Here is a 16890-nt window from a genome sequence, read left to right on the forward strand (position 1 = left end):
GCAGTAACCAACACTGTCACTGTGCTTCTTATATGTGTGACTGACATGTTTCTATGTATCTAATCTATGTGTGATGCTCTATTCCTTCTTGTCTAAATTGTCGGGTACCGGTGTATGCCGCTGCTGAATTTGCCGGCCGGCTTTTTTAAAGAGAGTGTCTTCTGAGCAGTTTGTCAGCTTTTGGACACCTTTGCAGGTGTTTTCTATGTGTTTCTATGTGTTTTTGTTTGCCTGCCATTGGTTTTAACGGTGTTCGACGGTGTTCTAAGGTGTTCGACGAACAGTTCGACGAACAGTTCCTCGAACATCCCGGTGTTCGACGAACCGAACCGAACCCGAACACTACGGGGGTGGCTCAACACTAGTTAGCAGCTGTTCAGGAATAAGCACACTAAGCCCTTAGTACTTTTCTGCCTATCTTTATCAGTCTACCAAGATGAAGAAGGCAGGGAGTAAGGCATGTGGTCATAGTCGTGGGCGTGGGCGTGGAGTTTCCGCAGGGAGAGGACGTGAGGATTCTGTGCCTGCAGGGAGAGGACGTGGGGATTCTGTGCCTGCTGCGGGCACCAGTGACAAAGCATCCCCCAGTTTTACCAGGGAACAGTCCTTTATGCGCAGCTTTGTAGGAGCTAGCCGTACCCCACTGCTGCGGGAGGACCAAATTGGATGGCAGCTAACGCATCGACTTCAATTAGTTCCAAATCCTCTCAGGTCCTGAGCACTGAAGAGCACCCATCTGTCTCTTCACCACCTGCCAAATTGCCCAGACAGTCAGAGAGCCCTGGACAGGAGCCATCTCTACTTCTGTTCTCTGAATCTCTTGGCTTGGAAAGAGGGGGCCAGCGAAGCAGAATTCGAGAATTTGAAGAAGAGGTAGTATGCAGTGATGCGCAACCGTTTTGTCTCTCTGAATCTGAAGAGGTGGGTGGGCCAGTGCCTATGGTCAGCAGCACACCTCAGTACGCATCTGATGATGAGACTCAGGTGCCACTTTCTGGTGCGTACTGTGCTGTCGAGACTACCCAGGAGAAGCAGTTGTTTGAAGAGGGTGGTGTAGATGATGAGGTCCTTGACCCATCATGGCGTGAGGTACAGGAAGGTGGTGGGAGCAGCTCTGAGGAAGAGATTCCCCGAACAGCCCAAAAAGGAGGGAGAGGGAGGGGGCAGACTTGGTTGCCTGTAGCCTCCACTTCGGCACCCATTAGGAGCATGGCTCTTCCAAAATCCAAAGCGGGCGCTCCCAAGACTTGCAGTGCCTGGTCCTTTTTTGACACAGTTGCAGATGACATTTGCTTTGTCAAATGCAAGCTGTGTAATCAGAAGGTGAAAAGAGGGAAAAGTGTCAGCAACCTCAATACCACAAATATGTGGAAACATGTGCGGACCAAGCACGTGGTGGAGTTACAAAAACACACTGAAGACCTAGGCCAGCCTACAGCGCCACCTACCACCTCTTCAGCTCGTGTTGTAGCCTCTTCCTCCAGCTCACACACAGCTGGTTCGGCTTCCTCACAGGATCGCCATGGAAGAATCTCTGGCACTGTTGTACAGAGACACAGTGTAATTCCACCCACAGCACCACTTTCCTAGTCATCCTCACACTCCCAGGCCAGTCTACAGCCATCGTTAGCACAGGCATGGGAGAAAAGGCGCCCATACTCGGCAAACCACCCCCGAGCACAGGCTCTGAATGCTGGCATTGCTAAACGACTGGCCCTTGAAATGCTATCATTCAGGCTGGTGGAGACTGACACCTTCCGTAACTTTATGGCATTGGCAGTCCCACAATACAACGTGCCCAGCCTCTTTTATTTCAGCAGGCAAGCCGTCCCTGCCCTGCAACATCATTTGGAGGGAAAAATTAAACAAGCGCTACAAAACGCCGTCAGTAGCAAGGGCCACCTAACCACCGATGCGTGGACCAGTAAGCATGGACAGGGACGATGCCTTTGCCTCACTGCCCATTGGGTAAATGTTGTGGAGCCAGGTACAGATCTTGAGAGTGGCGCTGTACGTGTTCTGCCAACTCCAAGGATTGCAGGAATCCAGTCTGTACACATTGACTCCTCCTCATACTCCAGTTCCTCTGAATCAGCGCTGCAGGAGCTGTCACGGTCTACCTCCACATCGACCCGTGAACGGTTACCTGTTATGATGACCGATATGAGCACAGCCGTGGCCAAACGTCAACAGGCCGTATTAAAATTAATTTCTTTGGGGAATCAAAGCCACACAGCGCAGGAGCTCTGGAATGCCATCAAGCAGCAGAGCGACGTGTGGTTTGTGCCAGCGAATCTCCAGCCAGGCATGGTAGTGTGTGACAATGGCCGAAATCTGGTGGCAGCTCTGGGCCTAGGCAGCCTCACTCACATCCCATGTCTGGCACATGTGCTCAACTTGGTCATGCAGAGTTTTTTGAGGGACTATCCAGATCTTGATGCACTGCTTCACAAGGTCCACATAGAGTGCGCTCACTTGCGGCATTCCAGCAACGCAAGATCACGCATTGCAGCTCTGCAGCACCGATTACGTCTTCCGGAACATCGCATCATATGTGACCTACCCACCAGGTGGAATTCAACGTTACATATGTTGGAGAGGTTGTGTGAGCAGCAGGCAGCAGTAATGGAGTACCAGCTGCAGCAGGCGCAAACAAGTCGCAGTGCGCGCCGTTCACACTTCACCACCACTGAGTGGGCCTCTATGAAGGACATTTGCCACGTTTTGCGTGCCTTCGATTATTCCACGCGGATGGCGAGTGCAGATGATGCACTAGTCAGCATGACTATCCCCCTTATCTGCCTGCTTGAAAAAACACTGCAAGCACTAAGGGACGAGGTTTTGGAAGAGGTGGAGGATGAGGAGTCACAAATGCCATCTGCTTCTCTACAGTCTGCGCAACGTGGCTCCTCACAAAGGCCTAGGCAGGGGACACTTTGTGAGGAGGATGAGGAGGAGTCAATGGATGAGGAAGACATCTGTCCAGAGGAGGGAGGTACACAATGCTCTAGTAGTCAGTATCTAGAGCGAGGGTGGGGTGATGCAGAGCAGGCAGAGATCACGCCTCAAGCAGGGGACAGCATTTCTTGGCCAGTTGGCAGTCTGCAGCACATGGTTGATTTCATGCTGCAGTGCCTGAGAAACGACCGCCGCATCGCCCACATTCTCAACACGGCTGATTATTGGGTGTCCACCCTCCTAGATCCTCGCTACCGGGACAACTTACAAAGCCTCATAACACCGTTGAACCGGGAGAGTAAAATGCGGGAGTACCAAGACGCACTGGTGCATTCCATCATGTTCTCCATTCCAACCGAGAGCAGTGCTGCTAGTGCTTTACAAAGCAGCTCAGTGCGTCGAGGCAGTGGAGGAAGCTCTGCACAAAGAGGGAGCAGAAGCAGCGCCTCAGCACAAGGCAAGACCAGTATGGCCGAAATGTGGCAAAGTTTTGTGTCCCCGCCGCCACAAATGTCTACACCATCACAGACGGCTCCAGTCAGCAGGAGGCAACGTTTCCGTCAGATGGTGACAGACTACATGTCTTGCACTCTTAGTGTACTCCCAGACGGCTCTTCTCCATTCAAGTTTTGGGTCTGTAAGCTGGATACATGGCCAGAGCTTAGTCAGTATGCATTGGAGGTGCTAGCTTGCCCTGCTGCTAGTGTATTATCGGAACGCGTCTTTAGTGCCGCAGGTGGTGTACTAACAGACCGTCGCATGCGACTATCCTTCGATAACGTTGACCAGCTTACTTTTCTCAAAATGAACAAGGCCTGGATCTCTCATGAATTTGCCAGTCCTCTTCCAGAAAAAATAATTGGTTGGCAACAGTATCCAGGTCTCCTGTTGTGTTCATGTTTCTACCACCTGAACTGTAATCCCTGAGCTCCAACACCGCCAGTTGGCACTCGGAAGTGCCGTCTGCACAGTCAACACTTGCTGCCGTGTTATTGGGGTTCAGTAACGTCAGCTGTTCCGCAGCTGTGCGGACGGCAATTTCTCCTGCTCTGTCCACATTCTCACTACTACAGATTTTAAAGTTGCTCCAATTACACCTCTGGCTCCTCTGTTTTCAGTATTATCCCTGAGCTCCAACACCGCCAGTTGGCGCTCGGAAGTGCCGTCTGCACAGTCAACACTTGCTGCCGTGTTATTGGGGTTCAGTAACGTCAGCTGTTCCCCTGCTGTGCGGATGGCAACTTCTCCTGCTCTGTCCACATTCTCACTACTACAGATTTTAAAGTTGCTCCAATTACACCTCTGGCTCCTCTGTTTTCAGTATTATCCCTAAGCTCCAACACCGCCAGTTGGCGCTCGGAAGTGCCGTCTGCACAGTCAACACTTGCTGCCATGTTATTGGGGTTCAGTAACGTCAGCTGTTCCCCTGCTGTGCGGACGGCAATTTCTCCTGCACTGTCCACATTCTCACTACTACAGATTTTAAAGTTGCTCCAATTACACCTCTGGCTCCTCTGTTTTCAGTATTATCCCTGAGCTCCAACACCGCCAGTTGGCGCTCGGAAGTGCCGTCTGCACAGTCAACACTTGCTGCCGTGTTATTGGGGTTCAGTAACGTCAGCTGTTCCCCTGCTGTACGGACGGCAATTTCTCCTGCTCTGTCCACATTCTCACTACTACAGATTTTAAAGTTGCTCCAATTACACCTCTGGCTCCTCTGTTTTCAGTATTATCCCTGAGCTCCAACACCGCCAGATGGCGCTCGGAAGTGCCGTCTGCACAGTCAACACTTGCTGCCGTGTTATTGGGGTTCAGTAACGTCAGCTGTTCCCCTGCTGTGCGGACGGCAATTTCTCCTGCTCTGTCCACATTCTCACTACTACAGATTTTAAAGTTGCTCCAATTACACCTCTGGCTCCTCTGTTTTCAGTATTATCCCTGAGCTCCAACACCGCCAGTTGGCGCTCGGAAGTGCCGTCTGCACAGTCAACACTTGCTGCCGTGTTATTGGGGTTCAGTAACGTCAGCTGTTCCCCTGCTGTGCGGACGGCAATTTCTCCTGCTCTGTCCACATTCTCACTACTACAGATTTTAAAGTTGCTCCAATTACACCTCTGGCTCCTCTGTTTTCAGTATTATCCCTGAGCTCCAACACCGCCAGATGGCGCTCGGAAGTGCCGTCTGCACAGTCAACACTTGCTGCCGTGTTATTGGGGTTCAGTAACGTCAGCTGTTCCCCTGCTGTGCGGACGGCAATTTCTCCTGCTCTGTCCACATTCTCACTACTACTGATTTTAAAGTTGCTCCAATTACACCTCTGGCTTCTCTGTTTTTAGTATTTACCCTGGGCTCCAATACCGCTAGTTGCTGCTCAGAAGTGCCGTCTGCACAGTCAACGCTTGCTCCAGTGTTATTGGGGTTCAGTAACGTCAGCTGTTCCCCTGCTGTGTGTCCGGCAAATTCTCCTGCTTTGTCCACATCCACTGTACTACTGATTTAAAACTTGCTCCAATTACACCTCTGGCTCCTCTGTTTTTAGTGTTTACCCTGGGCTCCAATACCGCTAGTTGCTGCTCAGAAGTGCCGTCTGCACAGTCAACGCTTGCTCCAGTGTTATTGGGGTTCAGTAACGTCAGCTGTTCCCCTGCTGTGTGTCCGGCAAATTCTCCTGCTCTGTCCACATTCACACTACTACAGATTTTAAAGTTGCTCCAATTTTAGTATTTACCCTGGGTTCCAGCACCGCCAGCTGTTTCCCAGCAGTGTCTTTGGCACGGGTACTCCCTCCTGCCCAGCCTGGTTCCAGCACGCCAGCTGTTTCCGGGTAGTGTCAACGTCACTTTGCCTCCAATGCGTTGTCCTGTCGTGTTGCGTTCGGGTTAGCCGACTCTATGGTGCCTGCAGTTTAGGTGACTCCTATGTGGGCTGCGGGATCTGGCAATGAAGGCTGGTTCCATAGTGCCAATAGGACAAGCACCCCCTATAGGACTGTGGGTTTTGGTAACTGCGGCCGGCTCGCGGCCTTGAAACTTTTTTTTACATGGGTACCTTCTGCTACCCATCCGGGTTCCAGTACCGTCAGCTGGTTCTCGGCAGTGCCTTTGGATTAGATGCCTCCTTCTCGGTATCCAAGTTCCACCAACGTCTGCTGGTCCTTGGTAGTGCTTTCTGGCACAGGTACCTCCTGCTTAGTAACCGAGTTACAGTACCATCAGCTGGTCCTCGGTAGTTCCATTGGCTCTTGTACCTTCTGCTACCCATCCGGGTTCCAGTACCGTCAACTGGTTCTCAGCAGTGCCTTTGGATTAGGTGCCTCCTTCTCGGTATCCAAGTTCCACCAACGTCTATTGGTCCTTGGTAGTGCTTTCTGGCACAGGTACCTCCTGCTCAGTAACCGAGTTCCAGTACCGTCAGCTGGTCCTCAGTAGTTCCATTGGCCCTTGTACCTTCTGCTACCCATCCGGGTTCCAGTACCGTCAGCTGGTCCTCGGTAGTTCCTCAGCCTTCTTGTACCTTCTGCTACATTTCCAAGTTCAAGCTTTTTGAAATGGTTCTTGGTAATCACTCTGGATCTCCCTGACGAGGACCCTGAAGACAAGGACCCTGAAGACCAACCCGAAGAAGACGAGGACCCCAAAGACGACGACCCTGAAGACGAGGACCCTGAAGACCACCCCGAAGAAGACGAAGACCCTGAAGACCACCCCGAAGAAGACGAGGACCCCGAAGACAAGGACCCTGAAGACTAACCCGAAGAAGACGAGGACCCCGAAGAAGACGAGGACCCTGAAGACGAGGACCCCCGAAGACGACGACCCTGAAGACCACCCCGAAGAAGACCAAGAAGATGATCCTGAAGAAGTTGACCAAGAGGACAAAGAAGAGAAGGCAACCACCAAGATACAGAAGAACAAGAGACAGAAAACCAAGAAGCAGAAGTACAAGAAGCTGCAGAACAAAAAGCGGAAGAACATTAAGCATAAGACTAAAAATCAGAGCAAAAGATAATATCTAAATTATAAGCAGAAGATGACTAAGCAGTGTATGGGGGTGAGTCCGTTCCTCCTCGTGGTGCCCCTGGAAAAGACCTGCTGCTGCAGGCCAAACTGAACGCGGACAAATCCTGTTGTAAATCTTTTGTGACGGGCAGAACGAAAGGTGTAATGTCCAAACTTTTATAGATAACAACTACAGGAATGCCTGTCACAAATAAGAATAATACGAAGAAGGTGAAGAAGAAGATGAAGAAGGTGAAGAAGAAGTGGATGAAAAAGATGCTGATGCTGAGGATGATGAAGGAGAAAGTGTGGGAGAAGTAAAAAAGAAGGTGAAGAGCATGGAAGTAGTGAAACATAAATATCTGACAAAATATAAAAATACTTAACATAGTCAATATTTCCGTAACTCAGAATGTCTTAAAAAAAATATTAATTCCTGCTATTCCATTTGATTGGGCTAAACCTCTATGCCTTTATTGTCTCCCCCATCTCCCCCAATACATTCTACATTATTCTTAGTTGTTTTCCTTCATGTAGAATTAACCTACAAGGAAAGAAAGGGTTTATTTTCATTCCGATATTTCTGTCCCATTGACTTGCATTGGTTTCCGGTATCGGAATCGGCGATATCCGATACTTTTTGGGTATCGGTTCGATCCAATCTGATCCGATATTTCCCGATATCGGAAGGTATCGCTCAACACTAGTCATGGTCTTTAATAGCGGGCACACATGGCCTCAGGGCGGCAGCAGGAGTCACGCTGCAGGCACAGTATTACATAAATGTACATCATATGTTGTGAAAGGGTTAAAAACATTCTGGCTTCATACCGATAACTGCATTTTACATCGAAACATGAATATGATGCAGACAGCCATACATTATACACCATTTTTCCCTGTAGTCACACTTCTGTAAGAGTGAGACAGAGACTGTTGTGTACCTGCTGCTGAAGACAACAAACTGTAGTGTAGTGTGAATATTGACATGCGGTTTTATTGCATTTTATGTTACCATGTGAAATGTAATATAACTAATGCAAAGTGTGACAAGTACTGATGCTGCTGCGTGGGTACTGCAAGGTAACGCCTAAGGTAACTCTGGAACACTCAGCTTAGGTATAGGAGAAGTATAAGACATCATTTATAGCTTAGGTTAGGGTTTAGGGCCCAGAACAGTGACAGATAGAGCAAGATAGGTAGTGGGGGGCCTTATTAATATATAAGTGATAGGAATAGTGGATGATATAGTTAAATGTTTAGAATCAGCCCAGGATGTGAGGGAAAGGCTGTGTGCCCACTATGCGTTTTCCAAGCGTTTATGCTGCGTAATTTCCGCAGCATAAACGCTTGGGAAACGCATGGTAATCTGCCCCCCATGGTCCTCAATGACAAGCCGCACTGTCAATGCCCATGCTGCGGATTTTTCCGCACCATTTATGCTGCACTCAAAAATCCGCAGCATGCCCATTAATTTTGCGGACACGCAGTGTAATCACCGCCATTGACTTGCATTGAAACGCATAATATCGGTGTCAGTACTTTTGTACACACGGATATTATGCGTTTCTATGTGCGGATGGTAGGCTCTCATCCAGACCCGGGTACCATAGAAACTGTAAAAAAAAAGAATTTAAAATAAAAAATAAAGTTTATACTCGCCTTCTGATGTCCTCCCGGTATTTTGTCCGCTCCGTCTGGTCTCTTGCAATGCGCTCGCTGTTGTGAAAGACCTGCCATGACGTCACTGAGTCATGTGACCCATCACATGACTCAATGACGTCACCGCAGGTCCTTCACAACCGCACGAGCCACCCTACACACCGGACGCGGCAGAGAGAACACCGGGAGGACAACGGAAGGTGAGTATAAACTTTATTTTTTACCGTTATTATTCTTTTTTTTTAACTATTACTTGGTCACACTATATAAATCCATGCCGGTTGCATGGATTTATATAGTGTGATCAAGTTGTCAAGCACTTTTCCAAGTGATGCTAAAATCGCTTGGAAAAGCGCTTGATAACCCGCATGCAGAAATGCATGCAAAAACGCTTGACAAATGCTTCTACCTGGCGGGAAAAACGTATGTAAAAAACGCATGCGTTTTTCCTGCCAGGGAGAAGCGTAAAAAATATGCAGCATTTCTGCATCGTGGGCACATAGCCAAAAGGTCAAGTAAAAAGGGGAACTACTTCCTGGTTTAGTGAGTTAGGGTAAGTATGAGGGTCGTCTCAAGTCTAAGTTCAAGTGCAGTGAGTGGGCTGGAAGGACTGTGGGAAGAAAATGCTCTGGCCATATGAGCTTGCACCAAATTTCCTGCGAAGAAATAAGAACCCCTCCCAAAAGAAAAAAAAATATTGTATCACTACATAGGTGCAGTGTGCAGGTTTTTGTTTATAGCCTTGTACTATTACTGAGGTGAGTGAACTTTTTGGTCCCAGTGAGTCATTTGTTCAGTGAGTCATAATTTTCCAGAGAAAATAAATATTCACTTTCTGTATTTGTCCTAGCCAACGTCACTTCCCTCACAGTTTTTTACTAGCGGTTATGATCTTTTTATTTTTTTTAATTATTTATTAGTCTTTTATACTGTATCTCTCAGTTAATATTTGTATACAGTTTTGCTTATAAATGTTATATAGAGGTGATGGCGAACCTTTTGGAGACCGAGTGCTCAAACTGCAATCCAAAATCCACTTATTGTGCCAACACCGCAATTTAACCTGAATACTGAAGTTTTAGTTTAGAAAAACAACTCATATATTAGCGTGCTATAGAGTCTATAGCAAAGTGCTTGTAAGCGCTGCACTCCAAGCCTAAGATATTAGCCACCGATTGCAGAGGAGGTCTGTTCTTGAGAATGGAGAGGATTTTTAATCAATAGTAAAATTGCAAAGTTGTTTGTTTTTACAATCTCTTTGCAATTGTAACCCTTTGTCATGATGAGAATAACCCTCTAAGCCAGGGATGTCAAACTCAAATACACAGAGGGCCAAAGTTAAAAGCTTGGACAAAGTCGCGGGCCAATCTTGATATTTACAAAAGAAAAAAAAATGTCTACAATTGAGGAAGTTTCCTTATCAAATAAAACAATTAACTTTTGGAATTATAGTGGAATAATACAGATAATAAAGTATGATGCAAACAAAAGTGCTCCCAAACACAGTATGACACCCCACAGTGAATTCCTCCACAGTACCCTCCACACTCACAGTATGATGACCCTACTGTACCCCCCCTCCCTCAATCCCCCCAACAAAGAATGATGACCCCATCACAGTATGATTCTCCAATTGTAATCCCCACAAATTGCTCCACGCAGCGCAACGGGCCCCACACAGTGCTCCACGCAGCACAACGGGCCCCACACAGTGCTCCATGCAGCGCAACAGGCCCCACACAGCACTCCACACAGCACAACGGGCCCCACACAGTGCTCCACGCAGCGCAGTGCAACGAGCCCCACACAGCGCTCCATGCAGCACAACGGGCCCCACACAGGACTCACTCCACACCTCACTCGCTCCACGCAGTGCAACGGGCCCCATTCAGTGTAACGGGCCCCACACAGTGCAACGGGCTCCACACAGCACTCCACGCAGTGCAACGGGCCACACACAGCGCTCCTTGCAGCGCAATGGGCCCCACACAGCACTCCACGCAGTGCAATGGGCCCCACATAACACTCCACGCAGCTCAACAGGCTCCACATAGCACTCCACGCAGCACTCCATGCAGCACAGCGGGGCCCACACAGCGCAACAGGCCCCACACAGCATTCCACGCAGCGCAATTGGCCCCACATAGCGCTCCAGCCTGTTTCAACTCTGATATGGACTTCACATATTACAGTCCTACCTGTGGGCACGTGCGCCATGTCCTCATCCTCCGCTGCACTTCACTAGCGCCGCAGCCACTCTCCTCAGGCCGCGCACGCATGGCACATCCTCAGGTCGCGCGCACCCGCCTCATCCTCAGGCAACGCTTGATGAAGAGAGTCGTGGCCTCTCATAGCTGAAAGAGAGGACTTCCGGTTCCGGCGCTTGGAACGCAAGCGTGGAACGCTTCGTCTTCCTGTGTGCGCCCGAACGGAAGTCTACGAGAACCGCTGGCTGCGCATGCGCACCCACCGAGCGTTGAACAACAAAACAGGGAATTAACAGTGTGCACAATAACGGAGTACTAAGAGGCTAATAAGGTAAGTATGATGGGGGGGTGGTTCGAGGTGATGAAAGACATACACCTATTTACCAGGAAAATTCTTCTAAAAAAGTTCCATCATAAAACAGACAACGATCAAATATTCCCGACAACTCAAGAACAGGAGGCACTAAAGATCCTAGAGGATTTATTTGAGGAACAACATTCTATAAACATTGGTAGGTTTCCCATGAACTTTACTAAAAAATCTAAAACCTTTCCTCCCCTAGGTTTATGTGCTTTCGTGGATGTCTTCACCAAAATGGTAGTGGCTGAAATTGAAATGCTTCCATCTAGCCCTAAATGGGTATCGAACCTATCTAGGGATGAAAGGGTAGCACTCCAAGAACTACAGTCCTTGAAGAATTTCACTATAAAACCGGTGGACAAAGGGGGTAATCTGGTACTATACGCTTTATGAAAAACAAGCCCACAAAATTTTGGATATACCCACGTGTTATAGGAAACTACCCTGTAATCCCACCAATGAGTTTCACGAGCAATTAGTAAACATCCTTATGAAAGCATATGAAGAAGACATCATCCCTAAGAGATTTCTGGATACCATAGTGAATTTACATCCTAAATTACCCACCTTCTATTTGCTGCCCAAATTGCACAAAAACCAGATTGACCCCCCGGGAGGCCCATGGTGTCAGGCAACGGAAGTCTTTGTGAAATTGTGTGCTTAGTTATTGACTACTATCTTAAACCAATAGTCTGCACCCTGCCATCCTTCATTCAGGACACAACAGCAGCTTTGCAGCGATTAAGTGACCTCCAATTGGAAGAAAACATGATAATGGTAACGGCAGACGTCGAAGCCCTGTATTTGTTAGAACCTTGCTCTTAGGTTTTTTCTATTGCTGGTCACATGACCTTGTTGGCCTATTTAGTCCTGCTCCGCCCTTCTGGCTTTGCTGGACTTCATTGTATTACTACTCTTTAGCTAGCCGGTGCGCAGTATCTAACTCTGTTAGTTTGCTTGGTCTTCGGACCTCTGTGTTCTATATATATTATTTGTTCGTCTGTCTGCTACTATTTCTGTTAGGAGGTGTCCATTTTGCTCCCAGTCCCTAGTACTTGTAGGGATTCCTTCCCCACATCTATAGGTCTCCGTACAGACTAGCTGAGGACTTTAGCAGGTCTGATAGCAGGATCAGGTCCCCTGTTACATCGTAGGGATCAAGCTGAGTTCTATCGTAGGGACAGATCTCCTCTCTTTCCTTAGCTCTGGTAGCAGAACATAACAGTAAGTCCAGCCCGCAAATTCTCTAAGGAAAGATTTTTCTGTTCCATCATGGTGTCGGTTCAGGATTTGGCTAAACGCCTGCAGAGACTCTCTCTGGAGGTGGCCGAGCTCCATCAGCACGTGAGTAACTGTTCTGGAGCACATTTCTTGGAGCCTAAGGTACGTTTGCCTGATTTATTTTTTGGTGAACACCAAGAATTTTTTTCATTTAAAAATGCTTGCTTATTGTATTTTCGTTTGAGACCCAGGTCCTCTGGGGATGAATCCCAGTGCGTAGGGTTCATAATGTCACTTTTGCGCAAAGAACCTCAGGAGTGGGCCTTTTCTTTGCTACCTAGTGATACATGCCTTAGATCAGTGGATAGTTTTTTTTCTGCTTTGGGGCTATTATATGATGATCCTGACCGTGTCTCATCTGCTGAGACTGAGTTGAGACGTTTGAGACAGGGATCAGGTAATGTGGAAAAATATTGTACTCATTTCCGTCGGTGGTCTACTCAAATAGGGTGGAACGATTCTGCTCTGAAGAGTCTGTTTCTGGCAGGGCTTAGTGAAAGGGTTAAAGACCTGCTAATTGCTTATCCCACACCTGAAGATTTGCAACAGGCTATGCAATTAGCTATACGGGTGGATAGGAGACTGCGTGCAAGGGTTAATGAGAGCAAATCCTCTGCTATGTCAGTTTCTGGTCATATGAATGTGAGTACTAACAGTGGAGAGCCGCTGGAGGAAGGAGCGATGGCACCTCGCTCTCAAGAAAAAGACCGCAGATTTTCTGAAGGTTTGTGTTTCTATTGCGGAAATTCTGGTCATTTCATTAAAAGCTGTGTGCTTCGTATGAAGAAAGAAAAAAAAATGGTCAGTCATGCCCGTATTGCCTGTTTAAATTCCAAGGGTGTATTTTTAGCTGCTTCCACTATTGCTCAGGAAAAATTAATGGAATTTCGGGTGTTTGTCGATTGTGGGTCTACTCTGAATGTAATTGATGGGGGATTCTTGGAAAAACTCAATTTAAAACCCGAACCTTTGTCATCCCCCATTGCTGTGGTTTCTGTGGATGGCTCCCCTTTGAAGAATGTTACTCTCAAGGTCTGTGAATTTCCCCTCACTATTAATGGTGTTCACCATGAGAAATTGGATTTGGTAGTTTTGAATAACTTGCCTTCTCCGGTGGTGTTGGGATTGCCCTGGTTAAAATTGCACAATCCTGTACTGGATTGGTCTACCAATGAAATTAAATCCTGGAGCCATAAATGTTATGACAAGTGTTGTAACGGGCGTATTGCGGCTGTGGATAGGGGGGAATTGCCTGTTCCTATTCAGGATTTTTGGAGAGTTTTTTCTGAGAAGGAATCACAGGTTTTGCCTCCCCATAGAGACTATGATTGTACTATTAAATTTGTCCCTGGAGCGACTCTTCCTAAAAGTCGTTTATTTAACCTTACTATTCCTGAGAGAAAGGCTTTGGAGGAATATATACAGACAAGTTTGGCCGCCGGTCACATTAGGCCCTCTAAGTCCCCTTTGGCGGTTGGATTTTTTTTTTTACGTCCTTGTCTGGATTTTCGTGAGATTAACAAAATTACTGTACGCAATCCTTACCCACTGCCATTGATTCCTGATTTGTTTAACCAGTTAGTGGGGGCCAAGTGGTTCTCTAAAATTGATCTCCGGGGGGCATACAATCTGTTGCGCATGAAGGAGGGTGACGAATGGAAGACTGCTTTTAACACTCCTGTGGGTCATTTTGAGAATTTGGTTATGCCTTTTGGTCTTACTAATGCTCCTGCATTTTTTCAGAATCTTATTAATGACATCCTTAGACCTTTGATCGGCAAAAATGTGGTTGTGTATTTGGATGACATTTTGATTTATTCGCCGGATCTGGAGTCTCATTGGCGGAGCGTACGTGAAGTATTACAGTTATTAATTGACAATTCGCTTTTTGCTAAGCTGGAGAAATGTGAGTTCGCTGTACAGAGAATTAGTTTTTTGGGCTACATTATCTCCAGCGAAGGTTTTGAGATGGACCCGGTGAAAGTTCAAGCTGTGCAGGAATGGCCTAGGCCTATTGGTTTGAAATCGATACAGAGGTTTTTGGGTTTCGCCAATTATTATAGAAAATTCATTAAAAATTTTTCTATTATTGTCAAACCTCTGACCGATCTCACCAGGAAAGGTGCTGATGCGGTTCAGTGGACTTCTGAGGCCATTGAAGCTTTTGTGTATCTCAAGGAGAGGTTCACCTCTGCTCCCATCCTTATGCAGCCTGATGTGACTAAGCCGTTTTTGGTTGAGGTTGATGCTTCCTCTGTGGGGGTTGGCGCAGTATTGTCTCAGGATAACGGGGATGGAGTACATCCCTGTGCCTTTTTTTCAAAAAAAAAATTCGGAGACTGAACTGAATTACGATATTGGTAATCGGGAATTATTGGCTATTAAACTCGCATTTGAACACTGGCGCCACCTCTTGGAAGGTGCTGAATTTCCCGTTCAGGTTTTTACGGATCATAAAAATCTGATATATCTTGATGCTGCCAAGCGCCTGAATGCCCGTCAGGCTAGGTGGGCATTGTTTTTCTCGCGGTTTAATTTTTCCGTTACTTACATCCCAGGTACTAAGAATGTTAAGGCGGATGCCTTGTCTCGCAGTTTTTCTCCCATAGTCGGTGCTGAGAAAGAGGAGAACATTTTACAAGAATGTGTTGTGATTGCTGCTTTGGACTCCGTTTTGGAAGATGAGATTCTTAAAGCACAGGAGAATGCCCCATCTAACACTCCCCATGGGAGGTTGTTTGTGCCTGGGACCTTTAGGAGAGATTTGTTTGTTGAGTGTCACGAATCTCTGTTGGCAGGTCATCCCGGAATTTCTGAGACCAAGAGACTGGTGGGTCGCAGTTTTTGGTGGCCTGGATGGCAGAAGGAAGTCATTAAGTGGGTGCGTCAATGTACTATATGTGCTAGATCTAAGTCCTCACATACTCCTGCTGCGGGGTTGCTTTGCCCTCTGGAGGTTCCCAGTGCTCCTTGGACACATTTGGCTATGGACTTTATAACTGACCTTCCCCCCTCTGAGGGTTTTACTGTCATCTGGGTGGTCGTGGACCGTTTTAGCAAGATGTGTCACTTGGTTCCCTTCGTCAAACTGCCCTGCGCTAAGACTCTCGCTAAGGCCTTTGTCAAGGAAATTGTCAGACTTCATGGCGTTCCTACTGACATTGTTTCTGATAGGGGACCTCAGTTCGTGGCTCGTTTTTGGCGCGCCTTTTGTGACAGGTTGGGAGTTCATTTGTCGTTCTCATCCGGATATCATCCTGAATCTAATGGCCAGACAGAAAGGAAAAACCAGGATGTTGAGCAGTTCTTGCGTTGTTTTGTGGCAGACAATCAAGAGGGGTGGTCTGAGTTTCTGCCACTTGCTGAATTTGCTTTGAACAATCATACATCTTCTTCTGCTGGTTGTTCGCCTTTTTTTTTGTTGTTCTGGGAGACATCCGTCGTTTGGGTCGTTCTCCAAGTTGGTATCTGCCGTGCCTGAGGAGGAGAATTTTTCCGGCGATTTGGAGAGAGTTTGGACGGATGTGCGTGGTAATCTCCAGGAGGCTAACAGAAAATCTAAAGACTACTTTGATAGGAAACGACAGGAGGTTTTGTTCGCTGTTGGTGACATGGTTTGGTTGTCCTCTAGGAATCTGCGGTTGAGGATTCCTTCTAAGAAATTGGGCCCCAATTTGTAGGGCCCTTTAAGGTGCTTCAGGTTGTCAACCAATCTGCTGTTAGGTTGGAGGTTCCTACCTCCTGGAGAATTAATCCGGTATTTCATGTCTCTCTGTTGAAAAAAGCTGTTGTGTCGGATTGTGACGCCTCTGCCTCTGTTCCTCCGGTGGTGGAGGACGGGGAATATGAAATTTCTCGCATCCTTAATTCTAGACGGTATAGAGGTAGTTTGCAGTATCTCGTGGCCTGGAAAGGTTTCGGACCCGAGGATAACTCATGGGTGAGGTCGGATGATGTTTCCGCGTCCAGACTTATCAGAGAGTTTCACAGGAGATTTCCTGATAAGCCTGGTCCTAGGGGATCCGGAGGATCCTCTTAGAAGGGGGGGTACTGTTAGAACCTTGCTCTTAGGTTTTTTCTATTGCTGGTCACATGACCTTGTTGGCCTATTTAGTCCTGCTCCGCCCTTCTGGCTTTGCTGGACTTCATTGTATTACTACTCTTTAGCTAGCCGGTGCTCAGTATCTAACTCTGTTAGTTTGCTTGGTCTTCAGACCCCTGTGTTCTATATATATTATTTGTTCGTCTGTCTGCTACTATTTCTGTTAGGAGGTGTCCATTTTGCTCCCAGTCCCTAGTACTTGTAGGGATTCCTTCCCCACATCTATAGGTCTCCGTACAGACTAGCTGAGGACTTTAGCAGGTCTGATCGCAGGATCAGGTCCCCTGTTACATCGTAGGGATCAAGCTGAGTTCTATCGTA

This window comes from Phyllobates terribilis, unplaced genomic scaffold, assembly GCF_046119375.1.
Source record: "Phyllobates terribilis strain yellow unplaced genomic scaffold, ASM4611937v1 Scaffold_5__5_contigs__length_657084704, whole genome shotgun sequence".
Classification (NCBI taxonomy): Eukaryota; Metazoa; Chordata; class Amphibia; order Anura; family Dendrobatidae; genus Phyllobates; species Phyllobates terribilis.